Genomic DNA, 19,812 nt, shown 5'->3' on the forward strand with positions numbered 1-19,812 from the left:
ACAGGGTGTTTCATACTTGTACAGAAGTGTGATTATGGTAAAGATCGAATTTTTTAAATGAAACAAATACCGCCCTATATATTATTGCCATTTTTGTGTTCTTTTCTGTCACTTTACATAATCCTTTAATCTCATGTTAATAAATTTGTTTTGGTTGTTCCAATGAAAAAATAGTACATAAAAAATATATTTTGTAGCATTTTGTAAAAAAATAATTAAAAATAAACACGTATTAACATCCTCAAATCAAAACAGCGCTCAATATGTACTGCACAGTTAATTTGTTTCTACTTATTTATTATAAAAATATCGTACTTAGTCGTAAAAATTGTACACATTATAGGAAATAATACTTGGTGCATTTCTACGGATTTTTAAAAATTCCGACAGCAGCGCCAGGTACGGCAGAAATCAGAACTGTCCGGCTACTTGTCGTTATCGTTCATTTTATTATTCAAAAGTTCATATATTATTGAAATCGTGGCTATATGATGATATTAAGTATTTTGGTTTTTACTAATGTGATGTTACGCTGTTTCGGGTAGTAAACAAACCAATCAATTTTTGCTTTTATTTACAAATTAAACCAAACCAAACTTGTCAAAATGTAATTATGGGATGCATCGATATAATTTAGGTGTTTCAGTAGCATATTTGATATGTTTATTACATATAAAATATTTATACAGGGTGAGTCTTAAATAAGTGCAAATATTTTCAGGGGTGGTATAATTTCGACCCCAGGAACACGTCTATGAGGTTTTTTTTCGCAAAAAAAGATGTTGAAAATCGTGCATTTTCTTTTAAATTTCCCTGTATATTTTTCGAAAACTTTTTAGAACTGCCTGTTCACCGCAAATTTTCCCACGGTATAATTTCTTAATCTCTGATATTACAAAAAAATATAAGGGAAGAAAAAGAAAATGAAAAATCTCGAAATATTTTTATGGATTCAAAGTACGTCGTTTAGTCGCTATACTGGCAACTTGACTATATCCAGTCGACAAAAAGTTAGAAAACTAGAATTAATCGATGTGATGTCTGATTTTATTTGATGAATTATCGAAGAAAAAAAGAGGCTTTTTTAATACAATCTAATAAAAATAAATGTACTGTTTTGTCTAATAAAAATAAATATATTTACGTATATAACATACGTAAGAATTAAAAATAATCATACAGAAAGTTTGAGGCATTTTGGTTTTACCTTATTAAATAATTGTTATCAAGTAGTAAGTAATTGTTAATTTTGAAGTTTAACTTGATATAATATACAGGGTGTCCCAGAAATAAGTGCAAATATTTTAACTGGTAGTACAGTTCAACCCCAGAAACACGCCTATGAGGCTTTTTTCGCGAAAAAAAAATTTTGAAAATTCGAAATTTTTTAAAAATACGAAATTTTTTGAAAAATTTTTTGGAATCTTTTTTAGTTTTTAGTTAAAAAACATAATTTCTTGATAATATGGCAACATAGGTATTAGATTAAATTTACAAGAAAGAAAATCCAGAAAAGATCCAGTGGTTCTCAAAATTTTAGCAAAAAATTTTTTTTTTTGGAAATTTTCAAATTTTTTTTTTTCAAAATTTTTTTTTTTATTTGAAAAACGATAAAGATAAAATATGTTTCTTTTATCGAGATCTACCACTCCTTAAAATATTTGCACTTATTTCTGGGACACCCTGTATAATGTCATTTTAACAGAACGTCAACAGTTTTTGTAAACGTATCTGTTTAAAAAAAAAAGACCTAAAGCGTTCTCGAATAGTTGCATTTAAATATTTTAAACAGTTTTTTTTTCTTTATTCTTTGTATTTTTTTACTTCCGACGACGGAAAGAGATAAACTTTCGGAAACGTTAAGCATTTTTTTGTCCGTTAGGGAAATTTGTTCATTTGTCAGCCACTGCTGACAATTAGTCTCCGTTGGATTAACGCAGCAGTGTTTACAAAAACTAACTATTTTATTTTGTAGATTTTCTTGCAGTGGCGAAATACTCATATAGGATTTTTTTTAGAGAGATGAATCCGCCACATAGGTATGACATTTTTTAAAATGCCAAATGTCTCGATCGCAACGCAATTCTTCCACTTCAAAAACTTGTTATAAGTAAATGAAAACAGTGCACTTAAGAGTCAAGTATTTTAATTAGTAGAATATCATACAGTGCGATTGCCAAGTCATTATAATTATTACAGAAATTAAAGATGTCTAATATTGATATTAACAATGTATAACAAAATTGTTGAATAGGTGCATCAAGTGAAACTAAATAAAATAAACTGACTTGGTTTTACATGAGACCTCACAACTTTTTGTAGTTGGAAATGCATTGCGAGACGGTATTTTTTTACATTCTAAGGGCACAAACATAGTGAGGCATCTCAATGCGATGCTCGCCAAGATGCTGGCCGCGCTGCTCGCCAGGATGGTAACCGCGATGCATCCTACGCGCACTGTTTTAAAACGGCGAATAGGTGCGCGTAGGCATACTGAAGCATTTACCATCGCCGTTTTATTAAGAACCAGTTTATGTAATAGTAGTTATTAATTATTTTAGTATAGGCTTGGTGCATTTCAGTTGATTTCAACAAATTCCTACCGCAGCGATTCAATGGCAAAAATCACAAATTATCCCTGTCTATTTCACGTCGCCGTCATGTTCATCCCATAGAATAATATTGAAATCGTGGTTTTGTTATAATATTTAAGTATTTTAGTTTTTTGCTAGTGCAGTTATTGGGACAAAAAAGAGATAAAACACTCAGGTACGAGCACGGTACGAGGTTTGTATGATGTAACGCTGTTTCGGGTAGTAAAAAATAAATGAAAAAGAATTCGAACTAGGCGTCGGTCGTGCTGTGTTGTGACAATTTCAAATGTTAATAAAATTGCCGAAAAAATGTTAACGCGTAAAGGAGAGCGTAATTAGGGCGCTGTTGGGTGCAATTACATTCAAAACTCAACTTTCCCGGATATTCAACCCATATTCTCCCGAAACAAAATTTTATAGCTTCATAGTTTCTCACACCGATTTGATCAAAAGCAAAAATGGATACAAGCAGTTCGACGAAACAAGTGAGTAAGCAAAGTGCTTGTTACATCATCAAAAAATTATGACAAAGACTATGAGAGGATAAAATATAATTTGCAATATTAATGGTATACTTTTTTTTAATCAACTAGCGATTAAAGTACTTGCTATAAATAAATAAAGTCCATAAACTAATTTCGATTTTGAAAATAGCTACTGTCACTAGAAACTTGCCTCAAACATCAGCTCTCTTTGTTGCCATTTTATTGAAAAATTGCTTTTTATTCAAAATCTGAGCTAGATAGGTATAGGATACCCTAATATAGTTTGAAGAGCATTTGAATCTGTTACGATTTATTTTAAAAAATACAGGTTGTCGTATTTGAAATAACAAGGTTTTTATGTAAAATAAATATTTAAAATAAATCATCAATTTTTGGTACCCCTGTATAAATTTAAGCAAGCAATAATGTTTTTCAGTAAAGTTTATTTCTCTATCTATTAACTCAGCACAATAATTAATTCTAAAAAGTAATGTACAGGGTGTTGATAATCTATTCCATTGTAGCATGCATATTTAAACATCTTTAAATATCTCAAATACCAAAGCTTGTAAACATATTAATATATAATAACCATTATAATAAATGCCTTATTTTGTGTCCAAGGATCCAAATATGAAATAAAATACCGGGTGTTCCGTAAGAAAAAATATAACACTTTGGTGTAAATGTTAGTTCTGACATACCCTGTACATTTCAAAATAATTTTAAATTATGTACATGGTCTTCCCACATATGCCCATAAAATATTTTGTTTCTACATATTTCCGTTTTCGTATAATCAACCGAGGCGAATGAGTTGCGCCACCCATTTTGTTCCATTTAAAAAAATATTAGCGATCCACTCACACTTTTTTGAGCCACCCTTTAGAAGTTTTAGAATATTTTCCTCAAATACATCCTAATACATACTTTATGTCCGAACTACAGAATTCTTAAGTTTTTTTTATTATAGGAGCTGCAGATGCCCGACGTACTATTGCCGGGCCCTGTAGAGTCAAGGTTATTATATTGTTGGTGATAAATTAAATATTAGTATTATGAACATTTTATTCCACCCGACTGTAGTTCGACATATGCTCAACGAATTTTGATTCTAAACCGACCAATCAAATGTAAAGTTTCAGGCATCCGTGTCCGCTTCTCGCAAAAAACAAAAATTTTGTTTCCTAGGAAGCATCGCGCTGAACATATAGGTGCATGGCGAGGTGCGAGGCTCCGGTATGTTTTGACGCATAAATTTGTACATGTTTGATTCAGCAACGCCGGATGGCGAGGTGAATGGCGCGCATCGCGTCGAGATGAAATGCCCCGCACTATGTTTGTACGATAGTCGCGATGCATCCTACGCGCACTTACTCGCCGTTTTAAAACAGTGCGCGAAGGATGCATCGCGGCTAGCATTCTGGCGAGCAGCGCGGCCAGCATCTTGGCGAGCATCGCATCGAGATGCCTCAGTATGTTTGTGACCTAAGTTTTTGGTGGGATTACAAACTGACTACTAGAACTAGATTAGCACAGCTTACCTACATATTTTAGAGCGTCTCTATGCCTGATTATTTCCCTGAAACCGTAACGCTTAGGTATAATTAGAAAATAAACAAACAATAGAGGACGCGCGAGAATATGGCTGTCGGTTTCTTTAGCTGGCGGCGCTTAACAGGACAACAATGACAGAGCAGACGTCCAGATAACATTGAGTCCGTAGCGTTTAACACGCTCTATAGGCTTAACATGGAGAATACCGTATTATTCGGAGAAAGATAGAGGCTCTATACAGGCGTGTCCTGGTTGTCGCACACCGGTTCTTAAAATAACCGTTGAGTTATTGTAAACAAACGGAAGCATCGAAGGCCTATATCGGCTCTATATACCTTCTAAAGCAGAGATTGTTATGTTCCAAACATAACAACTAAAGGAAATATGTACCAATTACCTAATTATTAAATTAAACTGATCTAATGTGGTATTTATTTTTTATAGTCACATGTAAAAAATATACTATTAGACGTGGTGCATTTCAGTTGATTTTAAAAATTGCGACTGCAGTGCTCGATACGGCAGAAAACAGAAGTTTTCGCTCTGTACTTCGCTCAATTCCGAAGTTGATCGCATAATAATATTAAAATCGTGGCTTTTTCATAATATTTAAGCATTTTAGTTTTTAACAGTGCAGTTATTGACACTATAAAACACTCAGGTATGAGGTTTGTGTAACGCTGTTTTGAATTAGGGGTAGTGAAAAAGAACCCGAACTTTGTGGTGTAACAATTTCAATATATTGAAATTGTTAATAAAATTGTGAAAAAAATATCAACACGTAAAGGGAGTAATTATGTGGTTGTTGGGTGCAATTACATTCAATAACTCAACTTTCCTGGATATTCAACTCTTCCAAAACCACATTTTGTATTACAGTTGGGGGTTGGAACCTTTGGTGTTACACAGCAAAATAAAACACTAAATCACCACAATACACCAAAACACTTTTACTTTTACACTGTTTTGTTTGTCACATTTTGTAGCTTCACAAATTCTCACACCAATTTGATCAAAAGCAAAAATGGCCGGTGCTGCCACCATCGGAGAATATCGTAAACAACTAGTACATACAAATACACGTGTTTAAATAGCTAGTATACGAAAAATTTATTATTTAATTATTCTAAAAGTGTTAGGAAGTATAATTTGTGAAAATTCTAAAAATAAAAATAAAAAGTAAATATTTTGATATCTTCAGAAGGTCTAACTTGTATTATAATTTATTATTCCAGTTAAAAAAAAACTTTTTAGATGAGCGAGCATAGTTTTAGGTAGCGAGCATAATTTTAATCACCTGTTTTGCTAGTGGCGCATAATTGGGGCTATTTCGGCTATATCGAAATTTTTTAGGTACATAATTATAATTTTAGAAGATGTCCATAAAACATTTAATCATTAATTGGTAAAAAGTAAGTACCATTAATATTAAGTTAGTATACCATTAATATCAAGTTATATTGTAGGCTGTACTTAAACTGCCGTTAAATGGTAGCTTACTAAAATGTCGTTAATAGGTATGACGTCGTTGATGTGACGCACTTGACGGCTTTATGAAATATAGAAATTTTATAAGGACTAACCAACGCTATCCATCCCACCAAATAACCAAGTTAACCAACGCAACTAACCTCGACACTGATAAAAAATATAAAAAACAAATATAAATTAGTAAAAATCAACCAATCCCACCAAATAACCAACTAACCAATGAATTAACACCCTCCAAATAACCACGCTAACCAACCCGCCAAATAACTAAACCAATCCAACTAAAAAGAGTGAAACCAATGCAATAAGATCACGCTATAAGCAAAAAAAATATAAAAAAGTCTTGGTCGGCGTGAGAATTGAACTACGGACCATTCTCTTACGAAGCGATAGCCTCAGCCACTGACCCACAGGTGCTCTTGCAGAATGCTTAAGGCTAGGCATTACTTTCCGCCGACATGAACGACGTCACAATATCTATTAACGGCATTTTAGTAGGCTACCGTTTAACGGCTGTTTAAGTACATCGTATATTTTATCCTCTCATAGTAGATGTCTATTTAATTTTTTAATTATGCACGAGCACTTTCTTTACTCACTTGTTTTGTCGAACTGCTTGAATCCATTTTTGCTTTTGATTAAATCTATGAAGCTATAAAGTGTTATTTCGGGAGAGTTGAATATCCGGGAAAGTTCAGTTATTGAATGTTTTGCACCCAACAACTTGTGTTAACATTTTTTCGGCAATTTTATTAACATTTGAAATTGCCACAACACAACACGACGCCTCCTTCCAATTCTTTTTCACGTATTTTTTCTATCCCAAACAGCGTTATATCACACAAACCTCGTACCTCGCTGTTTTATAGTCTCAATAACTGCACTAAAGTAAAATACTTAAATATTATGACAAAACCACGATTTCAATATTATTTTAATGCGATCAACATGACGGCGGCGTGAAATACGTACTGATAATTTCTGATTTCTGCCGTTGAAGCGCTGCGGTCGGAATTTGTTGAAATCAACTGAAATGCACCAAGCCTATATGAAATTTGCAGCTATAAGCCTACATTTCGAAATCACCTATTTTTCTTCTATTTGCATTTTTTAGGGTTCAGATCGCAGATGCATAAATAGCGATAGGAAGAACTGGTGTGTTTAATAATTTTACTTTGTTGGGCTCACTGAGACTATTGCAGAGTCTTTCCATATTCGAGTCAGGTTCATTGTTGAGTTACGAGGTATGGCTAGTGGGAAAAGGGAAGTTAATCACCGCGACTGTATAGATCTATTGTGTCCTCCTTTCTTAAGTTATAACTCATCATACAATTCATACAGCCTCAGAAGACGTTAGATCTCCATCTCCGATATCAGTCATACCAAAGTTTATAGCACGAATGGTTGTCATCTCGACGCACTCAGTGATGAGGTGTTCTGGTGTCTCCCCATTTTTCCCACAGAATCTGCATTCGCCGCTGTTTTTTAGCTTCAATCTACTAAGGTGTTAAAAATCCCGTGAAAACCCGAAGATTTTTTTTATTTAAATCAAGGAAAATCTTTGATCTTCGAGTGGCTTAGACCGTTGGAGACTTCCAAATACGTTTAAATAAATTTTATTTAAACCTATTTGGAGACTTCCCATTCAAGGTTACGGATGGAATATTCCAAGTTCTTGTGTTTCGCTTCAAGTTAGTTTGGTTTCTTGTTTTTCACTTGGTGGAGTGTTCGTTCCCCTTTTATAGTCTATAAAATGAATAACTTTGAATTTTGACAGTTATTTTTTACCAATATGGCAAATATAAAATCTCTCTGTCAAAAAAGTTACTGATATTCTTTAAATTGAGTGCCTGAACGAATCAGATAGGTAACTCTTTTTACTTTCGTGAAATAGAAAAAGAAAATAATAAAACAAATGACAGTTCTTCCTCTTCTTGCAAAAATCAACACGAAATGTCATAATTGACAAAAGTAAAATGTCATCAGCTTTTGACATTTCTAAATATTAGACCAATGCCGCCTTTAATAGAACAGCCACGAAGCGAGATTTATGACGTCCTGCTAGTTAGATACTAGGGATTAATAAATATGTTGTAGAATACATGGAAAACATAATTATTCTTCGTATTTTTGGTTTGTATTTTAAAAATGATATAGTTTACATGAAATATACATAATATACAGTTAATAAATAAAATATTAGGTATATATTATATTTTATTTATTATATAGTAATAAATACTTTGGCAAATAAACGATGAACCATACAAATGCAGCAAATGTTTTACAATATACAAATAATGAATAGGTGGTACATAAGATAATGGGTAAAATGTAAAATATATTTTAAATTTTGGGGTTTGAAAATCTAATTTACCAAAAAACATTCAATATCTACTAATAGTGATGTATTATTTTTTGCATTCACAAAATTTATTTATATATTATAATGTTTACTGCAATTAATAAACTAATATAAACTTGTCAAAAGATGACCACATATTTTTTTAAATTATTATTCTTAACACAAAAACTATCTACATTGACTATGGAGTACGATTTCAGCCATATTGTAAAACATTTGCTGCATTTGTATGGTTCATAGTTTATCTGCCAAAGTATTTATTACTATAAATAGGTATGTATATATACTGTATTTGTTAACTGTATATTATGTATATTTCATGTAAACTATATAATTTTTAAAATACGAACCAAAAATACGAGGAATAATTATGTTTTCCATGTATTCTACAACATATTTATTAATCCGTAGTATCTAACTAGCGTGACGTCATAAATCTCGCTCCGAGGCTGTTCTATTAGAGACGGCATTGCGTCATCATGGCCGCAAATTGCCTAACCTAATAAAATTAACACTAGAAAAACCCGCGGGAACTGTCAAATTCAAAGTTATTCGTTTTACAGACTATAGCTAGATTGTTTTTCTTTTCATTTCCTACTATCTCTTGGTGGGCTGGCACCCAGAGTAGGCGGACTTTATTTTCTTTTGCTTAGTAATTTGTTCAGTTTCTCTAGGTATTCTTTGACAAACTTCGAATTGATGGTTACTGAATTGATGATTGATCCAAGATTGATCGCTCTTAAGGCCCCTTGATTATCGGGTAAGATGACATAAGATGATATTTCTTTTTTCTGATAGTTCCTATATCTAAGGAAAATTTTACGCATCTTTAGAATATGTTCACCTTCTCTAGGCATGCTTTTACCAACTTCGAATTGATTGTTACTGATGAGTGCAGCCGGATATTAGACTAAATACATTTTATGGAAGAACCTACGTTTACAAAAATTATAGTTTTAATATCCCTTTATTATAAACCGAAAAAAAAACTTTGTTTTATTGTAATAAAAATAAAAAATTTTGTTTACGACTCTCGACATTCATTGAAGATGGTACCATAAGAAGACTAATTAATTATCGTAACGTAAGGAGAAAATTAACTACACTCAGATGCAAAAAAAACGCAACGGAGAAATTTTTGATCAAATTTAAAGTGTTATATTTTTGTTAGTTTTAGCCCTATTTTCATGAATTTTTTAGTAAGCTTTATATAATTATATCGACTTTAATTCATAAACTAAGTTTTTTATAAACCTTAGTATTTGGTATATTATACAGCGTTAATTGTGGGGTTGTTTTTTACCTTAACTTTAAAACACCCTGTGAAATAATTTCATTTGTAAAGTTTCCTAAAATATAATTTTACGGTCTGAAACCCTGACTCCTGAGCATTTTGTTTTTGGATTCATGCCAATACATGCTTTGATTAATTTTTAGGAGCGAAATGAACTGATCACGATCAATTTGCAATTTTTTCGATTATCTTTACTTTTTGATGTAATTTTTTAATATGACGAGATGGTTTTGGTGACTATTGTCGTAACTTCATATTACGCTGACATTGGATACTGTATACTATATTAAAAAAACCGTTAAAGACTAAAGATAAGGTCCTGGTTTTAATAAAGATTAATAACGATGACAGAACCAACGATATTAAAGAAAACATCTCTGTAATTCTCAAGTATACAAGCAGAAAAAAAAATTGTATAAAATACCCTAATACTTTGTATTCCCTCCATAGGAAGCTATAACTGCCTGTGTATGTCCGTTCATACTGTCATTGAGGCTTCATATACCGTGCTGGCAACTGTTACTCTAGGGTCGGTATTTACCTTAGGTATTTACATGTGTGGCAGTAAACCGCATAGGGATCTTACTAAGTCGGAGTGAAAGAAATGCGACGGAGTGCTGTTGCGGCGTTGCCGGTACGCCTTTCCCTATCAAGTAAAGTAAAATCACGATCGCAAACCGCTTATTTTTAAAAGACTTTCTTTTCGAAATGATAACTAGAAAATCATTTGAAATGTTTCTGAGCATCTGAAATAGAATTATAAGGATATCTTTAGGGTATCATTTTTTTTATAACGATAAAACGTCAGTAATCGCGATAATTTAAAAACTCAACTTTTTAACACATAACACGCCATAACTCAAGAAACAGTTTAGATATTGAAACTTTTTTTTATTTTGAAGATAGGATCTTTTACAATATGTTTACATAAGAAAAAATCGATAAGGTTGTTTTTTTTTTCATTCAAAAATTGTAAACAACCTATCTATTTACTTTTAGTGCATAGTAATTTTCAGCAGTCGTGTAATTTTTTTATTGATAAAGATTTTCACTTACTGTCGACGAAGAAAATGCAGCAGAAATATTAAGAAAGTTTTTGAAAAAACTACAATCAATTATTTCTAATAGATTTCGAGATATCGATTTTTGAATTCAGATGCCTAATAGCCCGACCACTGTCGAAAACCAACTGAATTCCACTTATTTTTACCAAAAGTGTTTCTAGTAAGTGTTTCTATGCAAGTGTTTCTAGCTTGCAATTAAAAACTTTCAAGCTATAGGGAAAATTACAACGACTCATTTATAAATAAACAAATAAAGTATCACGAGACGTAATTAAATCGTGAAGCTGAACGCATGATGTACACCTTTCCCTAGAACTTTAAATACTGACAGAGGTACTCATTGGGTCGACCGGTCAACTGCCACAAATCTGCTATATCCCCTTCCACATCTCTTAGCAATGTGTACAAGTTTTTTTCGGGTTCTTGTTATTACCGATTCTGAACCGTCCTAGAACGATGATGCGTATGCGCAGAAGGAAATATGAAGACATTATTTCATTTGCGCATGCGCTGCCGAGTTCTAGGACGGTTCAGAATCGGTAATAACAAGAACCCGAACGAAGCTACAGTTTCTCGATTCATTTCATACATTTGGCAATGTGTTTACTGTTCTCTCTTTGTTCGCATTGTACTATAAACGCATTGTACTCTTCTTACATACGGAAATCTCGACCCAAGACTAACCTTTGCCAGCCCTTAGTATATCATATTGCGTTATGTCTTCCCGTTCTTCTTTAAGGACCAAGCCAAGTTTATTTAATGCAACTGGTACCGCTTCGCCACCTCTAACCCTCCTGCCAAGCATTTCCCAAACGTCGAACATGATGGGCAGTTTATCAATAATTAGTTCATAATAATCACCAAATCCGCCTTGTCATATTAAAAAATAACTTCAAAAAGAAATAAAATTGAAAAAACTGCAAATTGTTGGTGGCAAGTTCAATTCGCCCTTAAAAATTAAGAAAGGCATTGACATGATCCAAAAAACAAAATGCTCAGGAGACATGGTTCTGACTGTAAAATTATATTTTCGGAAAATTTACACAAGAAATTATTGCACAGGGTGTTTTAAAGTTAATGTAAAAAACAACCCCTCGATCAACCCTGTATAATATACAAAATACTAAAGTTTATAAAAAACTGAGTTTACGAATTAAAGTTAACATAATTATATACAACTTTATGAAAATAGGGCTAAAAATAACAAAAATATAACACTTCAAAAATTTGACCAAAAATTTCTCCGTGCGTTTTTTTTGCATCTGAGTGCACTAACATTGCGGGAACAGCTAATCTACAAATAACATGGACAACATGACGTTAAAGAAAAATAGTGGGTAAATTTACGCGGGACCGGAAGATTCCTTAGGCCGGGTACGGCGATGCACTTCCCCCTCCCGGAAAAAATCATCGGCGTCCCCCGCGGATTCCTCCGTCACCTCCGATGCTGCCGCCGCGTCCTCTCCGTGTCGCCGCTCCTCACTCCGGCTGCATACAAAACAACCCCTCCGCTTCCCTGCTCGACCTTCCCCTCACACCTCGCCACCGTCGCTCACCGAATGCACTCGATCCGCCACTACCTCGCCCTTGGCGCGCAGCCTCCCTATCAAAGGTTAGGGATGTAGAAAAAGGGAGAAAATATCGATATTAGTTATCAATTTGAACCTGTGGTCAGAATAAAGCATCACTGCCTTTAAAAATATATGGAAGCTCCACTACGTTACTTACTATAATTTGTCTCTTGATTGTTCCATTTTATATTTATTTTACAAGAAACTAGGAAATAGTTTTGGTTTCTCTCCACTGGTAAAGAATTATACTATTTTGCTTAACCGACGGAAAATGCTTAACGTTTCAGGAGGGATATTCTCTTCCCGTCATCCACAAATAAAATACAAAGAAAGTACTGTTTGAAATAATCCCATACAGCACATCAAATCACATTTACGATGTGTTTACATTATTAGATGTAGACACAGGGTGACACAGTTCCCCGATGTAAATATGCTACGTTTACACATTGTAGTTCAACACGTATGCACACAGGTTAAACGTCCGCCTCACAGTGTAGCCACGGTATATCATTAACGTATACACAAAGTAACGGATACACAGTGTGCCGTAGGATACACAGTGCTTGTGTATTACGTTTAAACTCTGTTTACACATTGCAGTTGTGACTACTGCGTGTATACGTATGTATTTTGCTTCGTATATACATCTTGTGCTAGATAAAACTACTTCTTATGAACGAATTTAGGAAATAATACAAGTTTTGATGCCTAACTTTTCGTTCTTTTTAAGAAATATTTATTAAATGACACCAATTATATTTTTTTAGAACGAAAATTAGGAAGGCAAAACTTTGTATTTTCCAAAAGTATCACGATGGTAAGTTCAAGAGAAGTAGCCTTAAAATTGTTCCGTTTTTGTTTTGTCTTAAATGTACCATTTTTTTTCCATAAAATGGATTAAGTGGTTAAAAATAAAATTCTTATATTTTTTTATATCATGGAACGCAATAGCGCGAAGTATCACGATGGTAAGTTCAAGAGAAGTAGCCTTAAAATTGTTCCATTTTTGTTTTGTCTTAAATGTACCATTTTTTTTCCATAAAATGGATTAAGTGGTTAAAAATAAAATTCTTATATTTTTTTATATCATGGAACGCAATAGCGCAAATAACACAATAATAATAATTATTTACACTGCAGAAACCAAAAGTAAGAAAACACTGTAAAAAACAGAATTTGTATCAAAATGTATTAATAATATAAGTACCTAGTATAACAACATACTAAAATGATAAACACTGGTATATCGCCACGATTTGGTGGACCTCGTTTAGTCATTTTTTTCTCTTCTTTTCCCTCCAAGCAGTTGCTTTGTTAGCATACTCATTCATCGAGATTAACAACCTCAGATTGACAATCTCAACCTTAAATTTTATATGAAACTGATTATTGAATATTAAACATACCTGTATATTGATCCATCAATAACTTACCGAATATCAGTGTAAGAAGTTCTTTGAAGTGTTTAAATCTTTCTTTCTCTGGTCCATTTAGATTTTTATTATTTCCAAATTAAAAAAAATTATATTGCAGAGCTAACCTCTTTATCATTATACGATTTATTTTCATTCATTGAGTCAAAATTTGGTAAATTGGGTATCGAGTAAGGGAAGAGTCGCTGCTATAATATTAATAATACTCTTAGGAAGGTGTAACAAGGTAATTAAAAACTTGTGCTTACCTTAAAATCTCTTTTAAACTACACACAAACAGAACATTTATATAGAGCTTCCGAATGATAAAACAATAATGGCTGCTAACACATACCACTCCTAGAAAGGAGGAAGGAGAGAGAACACATAAGATACACTTGGTTGGTGTGTATACGCTGAGGCTATCCGCGCGTGCGCACCCCTTCATTTCATGCTAGAATGTAGACACAACAGTACACTATTACAAAGTGTCTATATAGAAATTTATATTATGTGTATACGTCACATTTTTACAAGGTGTGTACTATAGGCACAACTATGATACGAAGTATCACACATACATATGACATATACATTGTATGTCTCATATACCGACGTCAGATTTCATCATTTTAATAATTATTTGTTACGTTACAAAAAACTCTTTAGAATCTTGAGTGCATACGGTATACAACTAGTAAACACTGTATCACACAATTCTATCAATATAAACCTGCGTGTATCTCATATGTACATGTTAGAAATAGATGAATACTTAGGTTCACTTTAACATAGTTAGTTTCTCATGTGTCTCCCTTGTAGAAACGTAATTTTATTTGGACGTGCTGTATAGGATACTTCTATACGCGCGATGGGACTTAAAATTCAAGACCGCGACACACGGTCTTGAATGACCAGAGCGTCACGCGAATCATCACGCGAAGTATCACGCCAAAGCATCACGCCAAGCGTCACAAAAATAGGAAACTGTAAAATACGTAACCAACCGTCCAATCAGATCAAAGAATTAATCGGAGACGTAGATCGTCCGGTATCGATGATGATCATCGATAATCCATCATCTCTAAGTTATTACACTTTTTATACAAAGGAACTAATAGATATTGAAATCTAGAAAAAGAATTATTAAACTTGTATTTCATAACTTTTGTGTACATGATACATATTTTCTTAATAATATCTAGATCTTTGCGGCGGGTAAATTTCTTGAAAATGTTCGTTTTTCGCCATTGGAAAAGAATTCTACAAAATAATAGTTTTATTTTTTTAAAGACCATTGCGTTGAATCCAAAAGAAAACAAAAAAAATAGTGTGTGTGCACTATGTGCACATATTATCTGAAGTGAAACTTCTTACTAACAGCAATAGCTGTTAGTAAATAAAATCTGTTAGTTAATAACTAAATCTAACTGTTGTAGAATGTAGAATGTTTAAGAGGGGAGTTAATCACCGCAACCTTATAGATCTATTGTGTGTTCCCCTTTCTTGAGTTATAACTCATCATACAGTCTCAGGGCTTTAAGAAAAGCTAGTATCTGAGACGGCTCCACAGAGGCCAGCTCTCCTTCCTCGACATCAGACGTACCAAGGTTCATGGCACGAATGGTCGTCGTCTCGGCGCACTCAGTGATAAGGTGTTCTGGTGTTTCCCTATTTTCCCCACAAAATCTGCATTCGCCGTTGTTTCTCAGTTTCAGCCTACTGAGGTGTTCGTTGAGGAGGCAGTGTCCTGTTAGAAACCCCGTGACAATCCGAAGATTGTTTTTACTTAAATCAAGGAAAACCTTTGATTTTTCTCGGTCATAAGTTCTAAGGAACTTTTTCGAGTGTCTTAGACCGTTTGAGGACACCCATTCCAGGAGTCTTCCAGATTCTTTAGTTCCGCTTTCAGTTGGTTCCCGTTTGGAAAACAGAACGGTTCTGGTCCAGTTAGTGGAGTGTTCGCTCCTTTTCTAGCTAGATCATTTGCTTTTTCATTGTCTTCTATCCCTTGGTGAGCAGGCACCCAGAGTAGGAGGACTTTATTTTCTTTGCCTAATTTGTTGAGCTTCTCTAGGCATTCTTTGACCAACTTCGAATTGATGGTTACTGAGTTGATCGCGTTAAGTGCTGCTTGACTATCGGATAAATCTAACTGTTAGTCAGTTAATAAAATTGAAGGAGTTGAAGAATATAATATATTTTATTAATATTTTTTAGGCAACTAGTAAACTAAGGAATATGTATTTCTTTTGCATAATCAAAATGTTACCATCAAAGCGTAAAAAGAAATTTTGATTAAAAAAAGAATGCGCACTGCAGTAGCAAGCGACGTTGGTGTCACCGTTACATCTCATCAGTAATTTTATTATTATGGAAAATGTCATCAGCCTCAGAGGATGAACTAAACACTCAAAATAGTGGAGTGCCTAGAGGCTTATACCTCGGAATTCAATTACTGTGCTTATGTATTAATGTGAAACCTTCTGTATTGTGCTTTATAGATAAAATACTAAAATGTTTACCCATTTTTTTTTCGTTGCTTTTCATTTTTTATTTTAGTAATTTTAAATGGTTTTAAAATTTAGTAAATGGTATTTAGGTATTTATGGAACCGGAATTTTATTGCAAATTCACTGAACTAAACAAATACAGGGTGGTCCGAATTGTATTCCGGAAACTTCGGCAGTATATTCTGCAGATAAAAATAAGTAAAAAAGTTCGTATAAATATATGTCCTAAAATGCTTAATTTTGGAAATACAGGTTGTAGAAGTTTCATTTTTATTTCGATTTTTTCCAAATAATTTCTGAAGTAACGTCAATATTTGAATGAAAATTGGTGTCTAGGAGTTTTTTGACATGAGAAATTTGGTATTTGATGTCAATATGACTCCTACTTGTAGAGGGCGCAACCTACATATTTTTTAACTGGTTTGAAGAATAATAACTTTTCGTCTTTACCTGTATAAAACTAGTGAGTAAAAAAATATACATTTACGACGTTTTTTACGTAAAAAAGGTCTCTTGGTAAAAATCGATACGAGTAATAGTTTTCAAGATATTTGGAATCGAAATTATCAATACCTGTCATCATTGACAAATTAAACATGTTCACTAAATAGTTATTAGACTGAAATCATAAATTTGAAATGTTTTTGTGTCAAAAGTTCAATAGAAACTGTTTTATTATCATTTTTTGGAAGAAAAATTTAGGATTAATTAAAAAAATTAAAAAGTTCCCAAATTTATCATTTGATTCAAATAAACTATCTACTCAACATGGTTATTTTTAGTCAATAATTACATGTATTGACTCTATTTCTATTCTAAATATCTTGAGAACGGTTGCTCGTAGCGATTTTTACCAAGAGATATTTTTTACGTAAAAAAATACGGAAATATTTATTTTTTCATTCAGTAGCTTTATACACGTACGGACGAAAAGTTATTACCCCTCAAAACAGTTAAAACACATGTAGGTGGCGCCCCCTACAAATAGAAGTCATGTTGACATCAAAATCAAATTTATCGTGCCAAAAAACTCCTAGATACCAATTTTCATCCAAATATTTACGTTACTTCAGAAAATATTTGGAAAAAATCAAAATAAAACTGAAATTTGTACACCCTGTATCTCCGAAACTAAGCATTTTAGGACATACATTTATACGAACTTTTTTACTTATTTTTATCTGTAAAATGTGCTGCTGAAGTTTCCGGAATGCAGTTTGGACCACCCTGTATAAAGCATTTCATTTGAAAAACTAAAACTTCATACAAGTGTAAAAATATATTTGACTGACCCTGTATATCTATAAAAATATATTTGAAATGTGAACTAGCATTACACACATAATATTTTGTTAAAGGTTTGGAGTGAAAATCTCAAATAGGAATCCTGATACAGAGCTTTTTTGGAACACGGAGCCATCTTGTATGTATGCATTTGTGTGTGTTTATGTGTACAATATGTGTGTTTATTTAAATACTAAAGTGAAAGCAACGAATTTAAATGGGTAAACTTTGTAATATATCTTATTAACAATACAATGCAAACAGTTTAAAAAAAAATTGTTCACAGTAAATGAATTCCGAGGTTTGTATCCCATAAGGGCTTAAGGCACTCCACTAAAATAAGGAAAAAAAGAAAAATTTGAAGAAAAACATTGTTATTGGATTCATCCTTTGTGGCAGAGAAAAAAAAACGTTTAGTGTTTTTAATAACGTTTATAAAAAGGATTTGAACCTGGATTACCAAAAGTTTAAAAGTTTTTTTCTTCTATCAAATGAAGATAGTGACATTTTGCAAGTTACTAAGAATAATATAATTCACACTTCTGATCACTGTAAGAAATATTTAAATAATATAATTACGTATTGAAAAGGCAGTTGCAATTCAAACGCCACGTTGTCACCAGTCGCTTGTCAGTCGAAAATTAAATTTGTTGGAGACTAGTGGCACCCGACTGTCACCACGTCACTTACAAAAGACCACGGCTGCGTTTCTTTACGTAGGCCTTGGCAGATCCACTTGCTACTCGATTACCACGCCGCTGCTACGCCACTTATTTACGACCTTGGTCCGTGCCTTGCCTTAGGGAGAGCGCCCACCAAAGGAACGTTGCATCTGACGTGGCGCGTGATCTGGCAAGTAACATGCATCTAGCAAGTTACGTCGAATTGAACAAACGACAATAAGTGTGTCAGCGCACACTGAAGTAGCGCTGTCAGAAACGTGTCATAATGAAACATTTACGACAAAAGATACTGTCATTTGTCGTTGTAGCATGCCAAGCCACTGCTTCAAAAATAGACCTGGTTCTACTTTTCACCACGTTCTATTAACACGTTACTCGAATTTAGTAAAAATGAAAGACGATTTGGACTTCAATATACGTTTTGTATCATTGATTGAGGCTTTTCTAACTAGCACATCTCAAAGGTTTCTTTTTTCATTCTATAAAATGCTTGAAATCTTTCTGGATACATATTCAATTTTTTAAAAACGCTAAATCCACTATTCTTTTGTCTCTTTTTCTAAAAGGGGTGTATCCAATACATACATTGTTTACAACTGCTAACAAATCTTCGTCTTTTGAGGACCCGGCACGTTTACGCCACTGTCTCTACACGTATATGTGATGTGCGCTTTCCGCAAAGCCATGCAACGCTATTGCCATATTATTGCCGTATAGGTACAACGTCATATGCTACGTCACTTTGGTGGGCGCTCTACCTTAGGCGTAATGATAAATATTATCTTTGTAGATACGATAGTGTTTTCTCTGTGTACTACAAGAGAGCAAAGCATACTGAAACCTTCTTTGGCATGTACCCACAGTATCGAGACTACCGATTCCCGATCGCCTTTCCCACCCCATTCTTCCCATCCGGTCCTTTCTCTCGGCTCCGCACCCGAACCCGACCGATCTCTCCCATCTCCCGATGGCCGGGGGAGCCGCGGGGAGCGGCGGGGACACGTTCCGCCCTGGAGCAGCCCGTCCGTAGAGTAGGCGCCCGGCCAGTCCACGCCTATGGAGCGAGCCTGGTGCTGCGGTGGATCGCGGCCGCTGGCCTAACACAGCATCCACACACACACTCACAGGGAGCGAGTCCAGGGCATCGAGCGCCGCGATATGTGCTGCCGTGCCAACGTCTCTGGACGATGCCCGCCATCAGGATAAGGGATGTAAAAGGCGATAAGGTAAGCGAGTTATCCCTCGATAATGTCCCTCGACGCGAATGACGATCGAACGAACGCTCCGAGAGAGAGATTGTGTGTGAGGCTGTGTGAGAGTGTGCGTTGTATATATATGTATATCTAGGAGAGTATACACCCGATGTGAGTATATTACAGAACTATGCCCGGGCAATGAGAGAATCAAGGTTTTTGATAGTAAAGCTTGTGTTTTTTCATCATGTTCGGTCGTGATCGATAAGTGTTTTTCGACAGTTGTTTTGGGACGTAGCCCAG

The 19,812-nt window shown here is 34.0% G+C and overlaps 1 protein-coding gene across 1 annotated transcript in view; it reads left to right on the forward strand.

Moving 5' to 3' along the window:
• Positions 1–19,363: 19,363 nt before the first annotated feature.
• LOC115885181 (muscarinic acetylcholine receptor DM1) overlaps positions 19,364–19,812 on the forward strand; it is a 30,420-nt gene continuing 29,971 nt past the window's right edge. The window contains exon 1 of the mRNA XM_030903999.1: positions 19,364–19,542. The gene's annotated coding sequence lies outside the window, so the exon portion shown is untranslated. The remainder of the gene's footprint in view (positions 19,543–19,812) is intronic.

This window comes from Sitophilus oryzae, unplaced genomic scaffold (assembly GCF_002938485.1).
Source record: "Sitophilus oryzae breed Bouriz unplaced genomic scaffold, Soryzae_2.0 scaffold_376_pilon_pilon, whole genome shotgun sequence".
NCBI classification, from domain to species: domain Eukaryota; kingdom Metazoa; phylum Arthropoda; class Insecta; order Coleoptera; family Curculionidae; genus Sitophilus; species Sitophilus oryzae.